Here is a 13,540-nt window from a genome sequence, read left to right on the forward strand (position 1 = left end):
GAAAAGACTTCTTGGAGAAGGTGGTCTTGGAAGAAAGGGAGAGAAGAATGTTTGCTCATGTACATGATGTGGTCTTCCCTCTCCTCTTCTCTGAGCTTTCCTTAGAAGTCTTATAGGACTTCTTATATATTTATGTAAAGGCATATAGTAGGCACCTAATAATAAATGTTCACTTAATTGTTGAATGGGATGAGTGTTGTTTTGTCTGTCTCCCTCTCCTCCTTTTCCCTCTCTTCCTCTCTCTCCCCGCTTGTCTCTCTCTCTCTGTCTGTCTCTGTCTCCCTCTCTCTCTCTTTCCCTCTCCCTATCCCTTTCTCTGTCTCTTTATTTCTGTCTCCCTGTCCCCGTTTCTGTCTCTATGTCTGTCTCTGTCTCTGTCTCAGTCTCTCTGTCTCTGTCTCTTTTTCTCTTTCTCTCTCTCTCCCTCTCTCTGAGTCCACTCTGACTCCACCAACCATGGATCATCCTCACAGTCTTTCTTTTCTAAGATTCTGTCTGTGATGGAGTCAAAAGGGATAGAATGGGTAGGGAAGGACTAGGAAAGGCCTGATTGTACTCTTGAAATCATCCTCAAGAATTGGGAAAGGGCTCTAAGCTGTGATAAAATGGAGCTGAGATTTAGAAGATCTGGGCTTTAGAGATCAATCTGCCATTTACTATTTTTATGACTTTAAGCAAGAGACTGCTTCTTTCTGGGCCTCTTGTCCTTATTCTAAAATGAGAAGGTTAGATTAGGTAATCATTAAGGACCCTCATCATTCTGACATCCTACGACAAATATACTCAGTTTCCCTAAATAATTCATGATAACTCTATCATACAGGAGTAAGAAAAAAGGAAACCCTTTCTTCTAATCTTTTTTTTTTCAATCCAGATGATGGTGGTCATTCTCACAATTATTATATTTCCTTCACTCTATGGCAGCGGTTCTCAAACTTTTGTTTTCAGTATCTTTATCCTATTAAACATTATTGAGGATCTCTCCAAAGTGTTTTTGTTTATCTGGATTATATTTATAGACATTTATCATATTGGAAATAAAAACTATTTTTGAATTTGTAGACCCTCTAAAAGGATTTCAGAGATCCTCAGGATTCTCTAGACCATACTTTGAGAACCAGCTCTTCCAGCTGGAAAACCCAATGCTTCTGTGACTCACAAAAGCGTTCATCCACTTCCTAATCTCTTCTACATACCCTAATTGTCTGATTCATTTCCTTTTTCTAGGCCTCAGTTTCCATTTCTGTAAAATGAATCTTTGGCCTTGAATTAATGAGTCGGCTTCTAGTACTATCCCCCAAGGAAATCATTTGACGGTTAGGAGAGATATATTCATTGATAGAAGAAGAGATCCAGATTTTAAAATAGCATTACCTGGACAGAAACAAAATATATTTTCAATGATTGGGGTATAGTGGAAATAAATGATATCAAGTGGAGAGTGACTCGCAGCATGTGTTGACCTCATATAGGACAAAAATCTGCAGTTGTGTTGCAGGTAGTTAGGTAGGTGTACATAATAAATGCAGGAATGGGGATGGTTCATCTAATACTTTTGTTTTTGTCTCCCTGTTCATTTGCATGCCAATTAGAGAGCCACTCCAGCCCTCACACAATTCCTGTGGGGTTTTATCTGGTGGAATCTCCCATATGGGAAGGTTTGGGAAATGTAGATGGACAATAAGAGATCTAAGAGGAATTTTCTGACTCCATGTAAGATAATTAACTTGGGCCAGGATTCTGAAAATATAGCCAAAAGATAGACCTTATTTCATGGGCATTCTGGTGGCTTTGTTGGCTTCCTGACTGGGTCTGGTGGCTTATAACATTAATTTATGTCCCCAAAGAGATTCATTTCTCCCTGACCAGGGAGAGGCTACACTGCAGCCCATGGTAGCAGAGACCAATACTTGGTGCTTTAGGCTGAAGATGATGATGGAGAGCAGAGAAAATGACTAGCAAAGAAGGGTGATGCTGAGTTCCTCAGAGAGAAATGCAACGATAGCACGAGAGGGTATTAGTAGCTTGACAATGGTGGAGATGTGAGTTGGCTGGGTCAAGTGTTGGCCAAATATGTATGCTCTATGTCTGTGCCCTGGACACTTGGATATGTGGTGTCTGTGAGTCTGTGTGTCTCTGTGTGTGTCCGCCTCTTTACAAATGGTCCTTGGCCACATGTTTCCCACTATGTGTCCTCCATATGTGTATCCCCCATTATTTTCTGAATGTGTGCCTTTACCACAAATGGTACAGCAGCCCATGGGAGAATGTACTCCATGTGTATGAGGGGAAAATCTTGTCTCTTATATCGCTACACCATTTAATTAAATGCCTGTTGCTTTGAGTCAATATGATCTCTAGCTTATAAAAGTAAACCCATCAGTGGGGGACCATTAGCTATGGTTTTGAATAGATGCTGAAGCGGCATTTCTGGGGTTTGGGGAAGAAAAGGGGAAGGAGTTTGGGAGATGGGAGAGGAAGAGGGAATTGCATGTGCAAGGAAGCCCTGGTTCTGCAACAGTAAAGGAATATTATTGTGTATATAAAAAATGGTGAATTTTGCACATTTGGAGAAAGGTGGGTAGACTCCTATGAAGTGATACAGTGTGGAAAAAAACAACAAAAAACAATAAATAAAGTGACTGCAACGATGAAAATGAGGTCCACACTGAGAGGCAACAAAACAAGTTAAATACTGTAATCGATGATAGTACTATGCCATTAAAAGTTAAAACCTGTTGACAATCAGCAAGCTCTTTATTTGTGAAGATGTTCTTTGTAGGGAGGTTATTTGGAAACAAGTTTTTGCTTTAAAATAAAATGGATCAATAAATTAGAAAAATAAATATTGTAAAAAAATATGTTAAAACAAGGGGGCTGGACTAGTTTCCTGGTTCTAACATTGAATCATTGTGACATTAGGGTGATATATTTTGAATGTAAGACAGCTAGATGGGGCAGTGGATGGAGTGACAGGTCTCGTGATAGGAAAATTCTTTTTTATGAGTTCAAATATGGATGCATACACTGTGTGACACTGCAAACCACATGACTATTGCCTCAGTTTCCTCATCTGTCAAATGAGCTGGAGAAGACAATGGCACATCACTTTCCTATCTTTGCCAAGAAAATCCCAAATGGTGTCTTGAAGAATCAGGTACAACTTTATAATGCATTTTTTTTGGAGGGGTCCTTCCCTCCTGGGATTCGTAGTAAGCCCTTGCATTATGAAGACAAGGCTCTCACCTTTGGGAAGTTCTTACTCCTGCAATTTAGGGATAAGAAGATATGGTCCTAATTGTTAGGAATCTCTTGATTTGATGAGAGGAATTCAGGGTACATTGATTTGTAGAAAATTAAAACAAAAAATATTATCTAAGCAACTTGTAAACAATTTATTCCCTGGGAAGCTTCCAAATACATACTTAGGTTCTAGTTTCACTCCATTATCAAGGAAAATTAATCCAGGAACAATGTCTGATATCACGTTCTTGCACACTAGACCTGTGGTTCTCTACTTCTTTACTAAGAGGAATGATATGAGTTCTAGCATTTACTCAATTGAGCTGAGAATGGTCATTATCATTAATAAGAATTTCGCTACATGTTGGGTTTGTTTCATTTCAATATTTGTCATCATTGTATATATTGTTCTCTAGTTCTTACTTATTTTAGTCTATCAATTCATACAATTTTTTTCATGTCTCTCTTTATTGTCCAATTGTGTCTGACTTACTGTGATCCTACTTGGGATTTTCTTGGCAAAGATACTGGAGTAGTTGTTCATTTCCTTCTCCAGATCATTTGATAGATGAAAAAACTGAGATAAATGGGCTTAAATGACTTGCTCAGGGAAACACACTAGTAAGTATCTGAAGCCAGATTTGGATTTAGGAAGATGAATCTTTCTGACTCCAGGTCCTACACTCCATCCACTTTGATATCTAGATAACATCCTATGTCTCATTGCTCATGACTCAACAGTAGTTAGGTGGCATATTGGGGAAGTGTAGAGTTGGGAGGACCTGAGTTCAGAACTTGCTTTAGACATTTATTTGCTGTGTGACTCTAGTCAAGTCACAACCTCTCTCAGCTACTTTTTCTTCATATGTAAAATGAGAAATTTGGTCCCTTCAACTCCAAACCTATGAAGCTAAGATACACTATTTGTTCATTCATTTCTTAATCTATTGCTCTCTATTTTTGACCTCGTTTTTGCTACCACATATAAAAAAAAATGCAACTATGAGTTCAATCAATAGTTGTTGGCTACTTCTCTTTCTAAAGGAAGAACTATTCTTGGTGAGAAGATTAAAATGCAGGGATATTCTGGGAAATGTTTAACTACTGGCTTTCCAGAAAAGAAGAAAAATAAATATATTAATTACATACTTTTAAAGTTTGATCTAAATGATTAACATTTTCTCCATTGCTTTCTTTTTATATTACTTTTTTTAGGTCATATGTGTACATTCATTATTTATATCTTTCCATATGAGTCATGCTGGGAGGGAAAAATAGGAACAAAAGGGAAAAAACCATGAGAAAGAAAACAAACAAAAAGGTGAAAATACTATGCTTCAAACCACATTCAGTCTCCATAGTTCTCTCTCTGGATTGCAGATGGCATTTTTCATCCAAAGTTTATTGAAATTGTCTTGGATCATTGAATTACTGAGAAGAGCCGAGTCTATCATGCTTGATCATCATACAATCTTGCTGTTGCTGTTTACAGTGTTTTCCTGGTTCTGCTCACTTCATTCAGTATCAGTTCATATAAAACTTTCCAGGCTTTTCTAAAATCAGCCTGTTCATCATTTTTTATAGAACAATAATAATCCATTACGTTCATATACCATAACTTACTCAGCCTTTCCCCAAATGATGGGCATCCACTCAGTTTCCAATTCTTTGTCACCACAAAAAGAGCTGCTACAAACACTTTTGCTTATTTGGGCCCTTTCTTCTCTTTTATGATTTCTTTGGGATACAGACCCAGTAATGGCACTGCTGAATAAAACATTATGCACAGTTTTATAGCCCTTTGTGCATAGTTCCAAACTCTTCTCCCGAATGTTTGGGTCAGTTCACAACTCTACCAACATCCATTCCTTTCTTAAGTGCAGACAATTAATAGAACAATAATTTAAGCCATGATTTGTAGTGTTTGCTATTTCCCAGGTTGAATTCATCAGTCTGCTCTTGGGAACCCCAATAAGCTGGCTCCAGTACACCTCTGGGAATTACCTTTACATTCCTGTCCTGAACAATATTGACAGCCAGGTATCTGCAGATCTTTATATGCAGAGATAACTGGGAAGCTGTTCTTTCTGTTTCCTTCCTTCTTCCTTTTTTTCTTTCCTTTTCTCTTTCTTTCTTTCTTTCTTTCTTTCTTTCTTTCTTTCTTTCTTTCTTTCTTTCTTTCTTTCTTTCTTTCTTTCTTTCTCCCTTCCTTCCTTCCTTCCTTCCTTCCTTCCTTCCTTCCTTCCTTCCTTCCTTCCTTCCTTCCTTCCTTCCTTCTTTCTCTCTCTCTTTCTTTCTTTCTCCTTCCTTCCTTCCTTCCTTCCTTCTCTCTTTCTTTCTTTCTTTCTTTCTTTCTTTCTTTCTTTCTTTCTTTCTTTCTCTCTCTCTCTCGCCAAAGCAATTGGAATTAAGTGACTTGCCTAGGGTCACACATTAAGTGTTAAGTATCTGAACTTGAATTTGAACTCAGGTCCTCCCAACTTCAGGGCCAGTGCCACCTAGTTGTCCTGTCTTATTTAGTAATTCTTTTCTGTCTTTGGGGTTTCCTTTGGCTTCATCTTCGCTGGATTCTGAATAATCTGGGCATCAGAATTGATTGTTTTAGTTTTAGCTAAGTGGCTTGCCCAGAGTCACACCACTAGTAAATGTCTGAGGTCACATTTGAATTCAGGGCCCGCAGACACTGGGGCCAGTGCCTAGCTTCCCATGGCCATCAGAATTGTTCAAGGACCTCAAAGCTTCTCTTGGGTTAGAATACTGGACTAGAATTAAGTCATTCTCCAATTGATAAATGGTCAAAGGATATGAACAGACAATTCTCAGAAGAAGAAATTGAAACTATTTCTAGCCATATGAAAAGATGCTCCAAGTCATTATTAATCAGAGAAATGCAAATTAGACAACTCTGAGATATCACTACATACCTGTCAGATTGGCTAGAATGACAGGGAAAGATAATGTGGAATGTTGGAGGGAATGTGGGAAAACAGGGACACTGATACATTGTTGGTGGAATTGTGAATACATCCAGCCATTCTGGAGAGCAATTTGGAATTAAACTCAAAAAGCTATCAAACTGTGCATGCCCTTTGACTTTCTACTGGGCTTATATCCCAAAGAGATCTTAAGAAAGGGAAAGGGACCTGTCCATGCAAGAATGTTTGTGGCAGCCCTCTTTGTAGTGGCCAGAAACTAGAAATTGAGTAGATACCCATCAATTGGAGAATGGCTGAATAAATTGTGGTTTATAAATATTATGGAATATTATTGTTCTGTAAGAAATGACCAGCAGGATGATTTCAAAAAGTCCTGGAGAGACTTACATGAACTGATGCTGAGTGAAATGAGCAGGGCCAGGAGATCATTATATATTTCAACAACAATACTATATGATGATCAATTCTTATGGACGTGGCCCTCTTCAACAATGAGATGAACCAAATCAGTTCCAAAGGAGCAATAATGAACTGAACCAGCTACACTCAGTGAAAGAACTCTGGGAGATGACTAAGAACCACTACATAGAATTCCCAGTCTCTCTATTTTTGTCTACTTGCACTTTTGCTTTCCTTCACAGACTAATTGTACACTATTTCAAAATCCGACTCTTTTTGTACAGCAAAATAACTGTATGGACATGTATACATATATTGTATTTAACTTATACTTTAACATATTTAACATGTATTGGTCATCCTGCATCTGGGGGAGGGGATAGGGGGAAGGAGGGGGAAAATTGGAACAAAAGGATTTGCAACTGTCAATACTGAAAAATTACCCATGCATATAACTTGTAAGTAAAAAACTATAATAAAAAAGTATGCTGGACTTGGAGTTTGAAAATCTAGTTTCAAATCCTATCTCAGACATTTATTTATTTGTATTTATCCTTATTTTTAGGTGTAGTTTTTGTTTTTATGCATTTAGAATAATGAATATAGTGTTGAACTTGAGGTAAGGAATGAGTTCAAATCTCATCCCAGACTTAATAGTTGTATGATTCTGGGCAAGTCACTTAAGTATTCTGGGCCTCAATTTCTCCAGCTGTAAAATGAGGGTGGAGATGGGGGTAGACTAGATGACTGCAAGGGTTCCTTCCAGTACTAGATATATCATATGTATATACGAATTTACATATAATATATGTGTTGCTGCTGTTGTTCATCTTTTATTTCCAAGGACCAATAACATCATGGGGCATGTGAATTAGATTTAAATGAGACAGAATTGTACAAAATCTTCGGTCTTACTTTTTCTCCCAGAATCATTAAAATTCAAGACTTTGGCAAGTTTTTGGCAAAGTTCAAGATGGCAAGGTGGCAAGACAGAAGTCAAGATGCAGGGGTTGACCTTGGCATTTTCAATGTGTTCTAAGTGCTCCAAAGTACCTGCTCCTGTTGTCTTTATGGCTATTAGAATATTGTTCTCATTCACCCATTCTGCCAGAGGAAGTCTTCACCTGCTTGGCTAACTCATTGCTGGCTTTCAGGCCTGTGGATTACCCTCAACTTGTCAGCAGAAATGGTTTTCCTGGGGTGTGGCCCCTCCCATGTTTCTTGGAGCCACAGGTGAAAGCTGGGTGAAGGTAGACACCCAAGGTGGATGAGCACCCCTGAAAAGGGCTCAGAGAGCTTCATGCCAGAAGGCATGAGTCCTATGTGACATGCAAATATAGGATTTCCCCCAACTGTATTCATTCTAAATCATAATCCTAAAGACTCTATGTATTTTAAAGTACTATATAAATGGGAGTGACATTTGACATCCCACAATCTTATTCTCTGAGAGACCAGAAAATAACCCTGACTCTCACTCATATCTTTCTATCCTCAGACCCTTTCTTTCCTGTTTTTACCATTTCTAGTCCACATGGTCACTGCCTCCCCTTCCTCCCTCAGTCCTTTCCCTAGTTTAGCCTCATTATTTCCCAGTCGAGAGATTATCCAACAACATCATTGCTATCACTGCTACCTGGCCCATCACCATTCTGGGGTCCTCACTGACTCAGGTCACTCTGTTGATTGTATTCCCCTCCTCCCCCCTCCTGAATCAAACAGGTCAAACCCTAGGGTGCAGGTATCTGGAACCCTCACTGCTGTTCCATGGTGACTCAGGCGTGTTCTTCCAGATTTGGAAAGGGGCCGACCAATCACAGGTCCTCCCTGATACCTTGTCAGTGCTATTTTGTGGGGGAAGGAATGAATTGTAAATGAGGTTAACACAGGAAGAGGAAGAGAAGGGAAGGGATTAATGAAAAGAGGGAGGAGAATCTAAGGGAGGGCTAGAGCTGCCCTGTGGGCAGTACATAGGAAGCTCAGGCTGGATTCTGAATGCCCAGGCCCTCCCCTTTTCCCATACAGAGAGCTGGGGGAAGACTGTGGTTGGGTGGGTTGAAGGGAAACGATGGCAGGCAGGCTTGGGAACCAGCATGTGGGAATAGAGTTGAAGGCCTCAGGAAGACAGGAGAGACGCAGGGGATGCAGGCTGGCTGGCTATAAATACCTCCCAGGTAACAATATCCTGCAAATGAAGGGAGGGAATTAGTCACATTCTCGGTGGAGGAGAGAGGACGAGGAGCAGTGACCTGAATCCAAGGAAGGGAAAAAAATTAGGCTAGACTGAGGGGAGGGTATGGGAGTGGGGGCAGCTGGGGGGAGGAGAGGGAATGGAGCCAGATGGTGAAGGAGCCCAAGGCTAGGAACCCAAGGGCCCTGGAGAAAATCAAGGACAGGCAGCTTGGTTGACCTAAGGGATTATTATTACATCAGTCAGAAGCTAAGAGAATCCAAAGGTGGGATGTTCCCAGAAGGGTCATTTTGTCCAGTCCCTTACTTCTGGGCAGAGATTACAGCCGAGTACAATAAAAAATAAACTGGAAGCTTGGAATCTAGTGGCAGCTTTGTCTCTTACTGGATATGTGATCTTAGGCTAACAACTCTCCCTGAGCTTTGTCTTTCCCATGTGTAAATGAGGGAGTTAATCTCTAAAGGTCCCTTTCTTAGGTCCCTAGGAGTCTATGGTTTGAAACTCATATAGGCCAATGGAGATTTCCTTGACCCCTTTTCTTGATCAAGGGACGCCTCATCCCTGGTTCTTAGAAACCCCCTTTCAAGACTCAGCACAGGTACTATCCCGAAAGCTCTCCCTAATTATGAGAATTCTCCCTTACTTTTTCTGTGTACATGTTGCTTCTTTCCATTCACTAGAGTGTAAGCTCCCTGAGGTCAAGAACTAGTTTCATTTCTGCCTTTGCATAGTATCTTGAAATAGAATCATAGATGAAACCAAGAAGCTCTCTAGTCCAACCTCCTTGTTTTACAGATGAGTCCCAGAGAATCACATGATCACATGATAAGGGACAGAACCAAGATTTGAACCTTTATCCCTTGATTTAAAATCTAGTTCTCTTTCCCTTGTATCACAGAGTAAGTGCTTAATAAATGTTTGTTTGTGACAAACAAAAACTTTGTTTTTAGTTGCATTTGACTCTCTGTGACCTCATTTGTGGTTTCCTTGGCAAAGATATTGAAGGAGTTTGCCATTTCCTTCTTCAGTTCATTTTACAGATGAGGAAACCGAGGCCAATAGTATTAAATGACTAGCCCAGAGTCACACAGCTAGTCTCTGAAGTCAGGTTTGAACTCGGGAAAGATGAGTCTTCCTGACTCCAGCCTTGGCACCCTATCCATGGGGCCACTTAGCTGTCCTAATCAATGTTAGTTAAATTGAATTAAATAGAGCCTCAGCCATTCTGGTTGGAGAGTCTTTTGCTCTTTAGCCCCAGATTTCCCCATTTTCCTTTGTTCAGACCTTTGGGAAAGTAGGGAGAGTATAGCTGATTTCTGCCTTTAACCCTGCTCCCTTTTTCCCTTTCCTTCTAGGACTCATCTCTACTCCTTCTCCTTGAATTGAGTTGGGTCTGTTCTGGGGCCCATCTCTTCACAGTATCTCCTCCCGCAGGCTCCCAGGGGAAGAGAGATGAATCAGGCTTCCACAGGCTGACATGAGGGGAATGGCAGCTCCAGCCGCTCATCCATCCAGAGACAGGCACTCGCCATCTGCGCAACCTTCTCGACGCATGCAGTCCAGATTCTGGGGCAACTGGAAGAGCCAACCCAATCCAAGGCATTTTGCCCTTTCTCAGAGGACAAACACATCAGTTCATGGTCAGGAGTAACATATAGGGATTCTGTGGACCAGGGTTTGGAAGAACATAAATTCCCTCTCTGATGAGATGGATGGGATGGGATGAGGTTTGGGGGGGGGGGGCAAAGATTGTCCTGAGGCTGGCTAAAGGTGGCCAGATCCTGGAAATGCAAGGCTGGAGTCTTGGTCCTCAGCCCTTTCTGCTCACCCAGAGAGGGGCAGGGAGGATGACTTCAGAAAGGAGGATCCTACCCAGGGGACCGTCCTGTTGTAAAAATCAGGAGTGTTGACTCCAAATAAACCAAAAAATGCTGCAGTGCAAACCTGCCTATTATGCATGTCCTGTTTATCTCCAGTTGGATTGATTTAGAAAAACTGGAAAAAACTGCTCATTGGGTTCTGCCTTTAGGGTATGGGGAAGAAACCCAGAGTCTCTCAACCATCTGGGAGAGAGTGTCTTATTGTCCCCATTTGACAAATAAGGAAACTGAGGTTCTGGGGGATTAGACATCATTTGATTTCAATTTGATTTATAAATTGTTATACCCAAAAGGGACGTTAGTGATAATCTAATTTCACTCCCTCATTTAACAGAAGAGGAAACTGAAACCCAGAGAGGGGATGTAACTCATGAGCTACTAAGTGGCAAGCTAGAATTTGAATTTGAATATAATTTTACTAACTCCAAATGCAGTGTTCTCTCTTCCATATCACATGAGTAAGAAGCCCCAGTCAAAGACTGAGGGTATCTCCAGCTGGAATGGACCTTAAAGACCATCATTTCTACATTCTTACTTCAAGGCAGAATTACAGTGTGGTATATTATTAACACACCCAGTTAAAAGTCCAGAGATCTGGTTTTAGTCTCAGTTCTGCCACTTAATTAGCTTCGTGACTTTTGGGGAGTCACTTACATTTTCTCAGCCTCAGTTTCCTCCTCTGTAAAATGAGAGAATTGGATCATATGATCTTTAAAGGTAGCTAGGTAAAACAGTGGATAGAGTGCTGGGCTTTGTCAAGGAAACCTGAGTTCAAATCCAGTCTTAGATGTATACTAACTCTGTGAACCTGAGCAAGACACTTAATCTGTGTTTGCTTCTATTTCTTCAAATGTAAAATGGGGATTTTAGCATTTACTCTCTCATGACTGTTGTGAGAATCAAATGAAATAATATTTGTAAAGTACTTACGACAGTACCTGGCACACAGAAGGCACTTAATAAATGCTTGTTTTCTTTCTTCCTCCTTCCATTCCTTCCTTTCTCTCTCCCTGCCTCCCTCTCTACCTTCATTCATTTTCCCTTCCTTTTTCCATCCCTCCCTCCTTCCTTCCCTTTTCCCTCTTTTTCTCCTTCCCTCTTTCCCTCCCTTCCTCTCTCTTCCTCCTTCCTTCCTTCCTTCCTTTCCTTCCTTCCTTCCTTCCTTCCTTTCCTTCCTTCCTTCCTTCCTTTCCTTCCTTCCTTCCTTCCTTCCTTCCTTCCTTCCTTTCCTTCCTTCCTTCCCTTCCTTCCTTCCTTCCTTCCTTCCTTCCTTCCTTCCTTCCTTCCTTTCTTCCTTCCTTTCCTTCCTTCCTTTCCTTCCTTCCTTTCCTTCCTTCCTTTCCTTCCTTCCTTTCCTTCCTTCCTTTCCTTCCTTCCTTCCTTCCTTCCTTCCTTCCTTCCTTCCTTCCTTCCTTCCTTCCTTCCTTCCTTCCTTCCTTCCTTCCTTCTTTCCTTTTTTCTTCCTTCTTCCCTTCCTTTTCTCCTTTCTTTCCTTGAAGTCCTGACATCTTAGAGTACTATGCCCTCTCAGTCTTATCTATTTCCCTCTATATTTACAGTGGCATCAGAGAAGCTCCTTAGCTTCCTTTCCCACCAAAGCAGGTCTTCCCAGTTTGCTTTGAAATCATCTAGTCAGTCAATAAGCCTTTATTTCTGACTCCTCTGTACCAGGCACCTCTGAGCCTTGGGGATGCAAAGAAAGCCAAGAGATAGATCCTCCTAATCTCAAGGAGCTCAAAATCTAATGGGGCAATAACATACAAATAACTATGTACAAACCAGCTTATTGTCAGGATAAATTAGAAATAATCAACAGGGAAGCTACTGAAAGATCCAGGGTGATCAAATAAAGAATCCTGGACTAGAAAGTATATATTGATAAAGTCTTGATCTCTAATCTTGTTTTTGCCATGAACTGACTGTGTGACCTCAGATAAGTCACTTCTCTCATCCTCCATTTACTTATCTGCAGTCTTCCATTGAGCTGTCTCTCTCTGGGATTAAGAGCTAAGGGACTTTGTTCTTTTGTAGTCGCCGCTGTGATCAGAAGGTATTTTATTGGAATTCCTTCACAAAGACTACCTCAGCAAGGGAGGATTTGACCTGTCCTGGAATCTTTGGGGACAGGGTTAGGGAATAGCCCTGTAATTTCATTGATGTATAGACCTCCCTGATGAGGACACTCCTTCCACCAATACAGGTCATCACCCCTCTAAAACTTAGAGAGTTATTTAGATTAGTGTTGTCAACTCCTCTCCCCCAAATAGGGGCTACTAATCCATACATAAGGATTCCTGTGGACCACATGTTGACTTATTTTAAAAATTTAATATTATCTGAGACTTAACTATATTTTTATTTTGTTAAATATTTCCTAATTATATTTTAATCTGGTTTTTGTCAAACTCTGGAATGTTGTAGGTCACATGTGGTCTGTGGGTTTTTTGTTTGAGATCTCTGGTTTGGTGTGCTGAGATTGATTTGTCCAAGGTCACACAGCAGGACAGGTCAGAGGTGAGAATGGAACTCACCTCTCTAGCCTTTGGCTGTTGTTAGACCATGCAGCTCTCTGGCATCGCCATTTGCCTGGTAATAACAACAATAATAATAGTAATAGTAACCCAACCCAAGTATCTAGGACTTTTCCCTTTGTATTGTTTGATCCTCATAATCCTTTTGTGAAAATGGGGATTGGTATCCTTTTTGGACACATGAGGAAACATGCCCAGAACAGGATTGTAATTGTCCCCAAATCCCTCATAAGTTAACCACAGAACTCTACCCAGAACTCAGGTTTTTTTCCATTCCTAGAGCGTGGTAGGCTTCCCATTAGATGTATTAAATTATTAGGTCAAAAACTGACCTCGAAATTCATCTAGTTCAATCTTCTC

General features: G+C 40.6%; 1 long non-coding RNA gene across 1 annotated transcript; it reads left to right on the top strand.

Annotated features, from left to right (window-relative positions):
- Positions 1–8,512: 8,512 nt before the first annotated feature.
- Positions 8,513–10,712, top strand: LOC127546519 (uncharacterized). The gene is made up of 2 exons (XR_007950033.1): positions 8,513–8,752; positions 10,125–10,712. It is a non-coding gene; the product is annotated as an uncharacterized LOC127546519 (long non-coding RNA).
- Positions 10,713–13,540: the final 2,828 nt, after the last annotated feature.

This window comes from Antechinus flavipes, chromosome 2 (genome assembly GCF_016432865.1).
Source record: "Antechinus flavipes isolate AdamAnt ecotype Samford, QLD, Australia chromosome 2, AdamAnt_v2, whole genome shotgun sequence".
Classification (NCBI taxonomy): Eukaryota; Metazoa; Chordata; class Mammalia; order Dasyuromorphia; family Dasyuridae; genus Antechinus; species Antechinus flavipes.